Below are 5,357 nucleotides of genomic sequence, written 5' to 3'. Positions count from 1 at the left end.
ACATTTGCCTTGTTTCTCTGGAAATATTTATGATTCAAATCTTTATGTTCGTTCTTCAAAAATTGTGTTTTTATAATTGTTCTCACTTTGAGAGCAGTTGGTTTACTTTTATCATGCTTCTGGGACAAGTCAGGATAGCCACATGCTCCAGCATATTTCCTAAATATGAGGTGGCTTTTCTCATGGCAGCTATTTCAGGCCACGTATGTCTGCTGCACAGTTCTGGGAACCACGTGCAAGGCTTCTGCTTGAATTTGCATGGGTGACACTACTTAGCCCTCCAGTGACTGCAGAATATGACTATCCAGGAAAGAAAAATAAATTTGGTCCTCATTCATTGCAAAAATGGAGGGGTTACAGCTAATCTAAAAAAATCAATTGTTCCTTTTTTACCCACAGTGACTCTATAGACTAACAGTTGAGAGAAGATTAAAGTTTTATCATTTCATAATAAAAGGCTACTCTAGAGCATTTTAAAACAGAAAAAGAAAATTTTGCATTATGAAATGTAAGTAGCAACTCAGGTGTACCTTAGCACAATAAAGGGAAACCCATCCTAGGGAGTGGGAATTTGTGAAGAAGCTGTGAAGTCTATCTGTGTGCTTCTGTTAGGACAATACTGCCCACTTAGGTGACAGGAAAGCCAAGGGTCACAGTCAGCAAAGGCTGGGTGAGGAGCCTTGACTTCCATATTTATCCTGTTGTGAAAAGGTGCTCTTCCCTGCCCCACCCCAGCCATAACTGCAAAGATGGAGAAGATATCCCGACCATTCCCTGGGAGTAATGAGGTCTTCTACCAAAATCTCCTGTAGGAGCCATGTAGAAGTCACAAAAGGGGATCTCTCTCTCCCCCATCCAAGCCAGAGGTGTCCGCCAAGGACCTTGGGGAGCCTGAAATCCCACCCCCAACAACAGTAATATTTCTCTCAACATTTCTCTCGGTAATGTCTCATCGCAAGGTGTCAAGGCAGGAAGTCTAAGCCTTCACCCCCACATGGCAATATTGAAGAGATACCTCCTTTGCCACTCACCGCAGCACAGCAAGTTAGAAGAGATTTGCTAAAACATTTAAATAAGACCCAGAGTCTCATAACAGAATAGCAAGTATCTCCAAAATTACAATCAGAAATCACATGTTAAACCAAAAAAGGTATAATTTTAATGAGAAAAGATGATCAATAGATGCCCACATCAAGAAGACACTCGTTAGAATTATCAGCCAAATTTTAAAGCAGGCATCATAGAAATGCTATAATGAGCAATTAAGAATTCTTGAAACAACTAATAATTAAGAGTTTCAGCAAATAAATAGACCATATATCTTATATATTATCTACCTTATGCATATTTATATATTTTATATATATTTTATGTCTTATATATGACTTATATGTGTAGATATATAAGACTATATATCATATATATTTATATAATTTTTCTTAAAATGGAAATATTAGGATTTTTCATTATTTAGTTAAAAAAGAAAAATAACAGCATGGGTCCTCCCTGGTACGCAGTGGGTAAATGTAAATAGCACTAAGAAGCTAAAGCCACTTCAGCATGAGTCATCCCCGCCCCGGAGGTGACCCACATGGTGCAGCAGACCCCTCCTGATTCACCTGCTGCTCCCCTCAGCAGTGTACTTCATCGATCTGCCTGTTCTGCTTCCCACTCTGTCTCTGGTAAATCCTCTCACCACCCCTGCACCTCTGGCCTGTACCCCAGTTCTGTACACACAAATAATTTTTTTAAAAAATAGAATGGAGGAGACAAAGGAAAGATGATGAAATGAAAACTAGAACGATAGAAATTACCTAAACTGAACAACAGAGAGAAAATAGACTGAAAAAAAAAGTGAGCAAAACCTATGAAACAACTGTGGGGTTGTAACAAGTTGTGAGGTATGTGACAATGGGGAAGAAGGAGTGGAAATGGAAAAGAGTATTTGGAGAAATTAGTATTTTTCAAAAATGAAGAAGAGAAAACAACAGAAATTTCTGCAAGCATGGAAAAAGACATAGACCAATAGATGTAAAAATCTGAGCAAATTCCTAAAATGATAAGCCCAAAGAAATCCACACCAAAAACCGTCATAACCAAACTGCTGTAAATTAAAGAATGAAAGACAAAGAAAGTATCTTGAAAGAAATAAAAACGAAGTGACACCTTATATATGGAGGACAAACAATTCAAATGACAGCAGTTTCTCCTCAAAAACCAAAAAAGCCAGAAGGAAGTTGCACAACATTTTTATTTGCTAAAAAGAAAGAACTATCAAGTCTAAATTCAGTACCTGGAGAAATCATCCTTTGGGAATGAAAGAGAAATAAAGACATTCTCGTACTAAGAGAATTTTTCACCAGTTAAAGATACCCTAAAATAATGAGTGAAACATTTTTCAAAACAGAAATGATAAAAGTAGAAACTTGGAACACTGGAAAGAAAAAAGAACAGTATAAAAATACAGCAAAAATGGGCTAAATACAACAGACTTCCCTTGTTCTCTTGAGATGTGTGTGTGAAATATTTACAATGAGGGCTATGTGTGTACATATGTCTGCTCTATGTATATGTTAGAACTAAAACAAAGCTATCATCATTGTGGAAGACTTAACACACAAAAGAATCAAGCTAAAGATTAATAGACAAAAATTTAAATTAAAAAGAATATGGAGGCCCTCCCTGGTGGCGCAGCGGGTTAAAGCACAGCACTGAGAAGCTTAAGTCACTTCTGCATGAGTTCAATTCCTGCCTGCCCCGGAGGTGACCACATGGCGCAGCAGACCTCCCCTGACACGCCCGCTGCTCCCCTCAGCAGTGTACTTCATCATCTGCCTGTTCTGCTCCCCACTCTGTCCCTGGTGAATCCTCTCACCCTCTGCATCTCTGGCCTGTACCCCAGTTCTGTATGAATAAATAAATCTTTAAAAAAAAAGAATATAGAAAATAAGAACCTTATAAAAATTAATCTCACGATGCATGGATTCTTCTAATAATTTATGAGAATTCTTCTACATGTCCCACCCACTCAGGGTGTCTCTGATCAAACATCTCAGTGTTGGTGACCCCTCCAAGGACAAAGTCAAGGACACAGAGATGGTTCATCATAGCTACAGCACCACCACACCTGCTCTTGTTCCCAGCCCCCTGCAAACCTGCATAGGAGGAGCTATGTAACCTATGACATACAGAAGATTTTCTGATCTCTGATTGCCCAAAGAAGCCCAACACTTAACTGGGTTAAAAAGTAAGCCAGGGCCCTCCCTGGTGGCGCAGCGGGTTAAAGCACAGCACTGAGAAGGTAGAGCCACTGCAGCATGAGTTCAATTCCCGCCTGCCCCGGAGGTGACCACATGGCGTGGCAGACCTCTCCTGACCGCCCGCTGCTCCCCTCAGCAGTGTACTTCGTCGATCTGCCTGTTCTGCTCCCCACTCTGTCTCTGGTGAGTCCTCTCACCACCCCCTCTGGCCTGTACCCCAGTTCTGTATGCACAAATATAAATAAATCTTTAAAAAAAAAAAAGTAAGCCAACCTCTCAAGAAAATCTCATCATCTAAGGCAAAATTCAAATTCTCTGGAATCTGTTTTCTCTCTGCCCCTTTGAGAGGGAAAAAAAAATATCCAGCTGAATATTCCTGCCCCACTTCGTCTACCTTTTTCCCATGTCCCCGTAAAGTTTCTCATCTCATGTCACCTATAGGCTCCAAGGGGTGCCCGCTTCTGAAAATGATGGAAAGCAACCCATCCCTGGTCATATCATGACAAACTCCTTATCTCCCTAGCAAAAGAGCTCAAACAAGCCAAACACTCAAAAAAAAAAAAAGTTTTATACTTCCCCAGAGACAACTCTGTGTTTGGTAAAGAGGAAACTCTCAATCCATTCATCCTTCCATGCCCCTGTTCTCTGCGATTCCTTCTCTAGTCTCATCACTGAACCTCGGACAAGCACTGACCAGGAAAACCAACCAAGAAAGGCAGCAGATCACCTGGACTTAGGGGGTGGCTGGACAGGAACATTCCTGCAGATGGGTCCTTGTGATGACATTGCTTGGCCAAGGTAAAACTTTCCTTTAGGCTGGGACGCCCAAACACGGGTCAAAGAAAGCTCAGAGCTGCATGAGATCATAGTAGCAGCTTTCACTCTTCAGACTGGTGTTTGCATAGTGAAAGACCCCACTAGCCTGAGTCACAGTTGCCAACACAAATTGTGCACCTGGAATGGCCACTGGTGCCTGGCTTTGTTTTCTTCCTGGAGGGGTATCACAAAAGAGTGGTGAAAGGACACTTTACACCTTGTCACCTGACTTCCTCTCAACCAAACATGGTTATCTGTGAGCTGAGGAATCCACTGATCTCCAAGGAGGTTAAAAAAAGAAGAAAAAAGAACGAAAGAAAAGGCTTCTTTCCAGTTTTCATCGAGATTTCAAAACAAGAACCCACCAGTTCCCGGGCGACCCTCCTGGGTTGCCCTGAAGCGAAGGTAAGGGGTTCCCTATACCTTAGAGGCAGGGATCCCATATTTCCAAATGCTGACAATGTTTTCAAATAACTCTCTGACCTGGAGCTTCATAAGTGCCCGAGCTGTTCTGCAACAACTTGGAGCCTTCTGCGGCTCAAGTAGTGAAGAAGGAATTGAGAAAATGCCTCTGACTTTGAGCTCTCCGTCAGCTGAACGAGGTAGGTGGGAAGAGTATTCTCCCCAAGAAAGGATGAAAACGGACACTTGGATGAGTGCAGGAACTGGCCCCTGGCTTGGGGGAGCGGGGTGAGCTTGGGTCGCGTCTTCTGGCCCCTCCCCTTTAAGGAAAAGCCGCGTCTAATTCTCCCTCTGATGCTAAAAGAGGTCTGACCTCTTCCTAGTATTTCGTGTCGTAGGAAACTTTTCCTCTGAAGCTGCCAACCATCAGCTGGACCGCGGTGGCGGCCCAGAAAATCGGACGCCCCGACTGACAGGGCAGGTGGGAGGCCCAGGTGCGCCTGCAAAAGCTCCGCCGACTGGGGGACCCCTGCTCAGACACCTGCCTGAAGGGGCTGAGGCCGCACTGAACTTCCCGACCCGGGGCGGCCGGGCCGCGCACCGCGCCGTCTGGGCTCCGGGCCGCGCCCGCCGTGCGACTCCAGACGCCGTGGGACGCCCAGTTCCCCGCACCCACCCGGAGCCGCCCTCTGCCCGTCCGCCTCTTTGGCGCTCACAGACGCCGACGGCCGCGCGCGCCCGCCGGACGGGCGTCAGCGACCCCCGAAAGCGGGACTAGGAAATGGGAAGCGCTTTCCCCGCGACCGTGGCGCGACACTGCGCCAAGGGCGCTCGCGCTCGACCAATGGAGCATGCGCAGTGGGCGGGAGGAGGGCGGAG

The sequence above is a fragment of the Condylura cristata genome, unplaced genomic scaffold (assembly GCF_000260355.1).
Source record: "Condylura cristata isolate star-nosed mole 26May11 unplaced genomic scaffold, ConCri1.0 scaffold00020, whole genome shotgun sequence".
Lineage (NCBI taxonomy): Eukaryota > Metazoa > Chordata > Mammalia > Eulipotyphla > Talpidae > Condylura > Condylura cristata.
The sequence above is the reverse complement of the archived record's forward strand: the minus strand, read 5'-3'. Positions refer to the sequence as shown.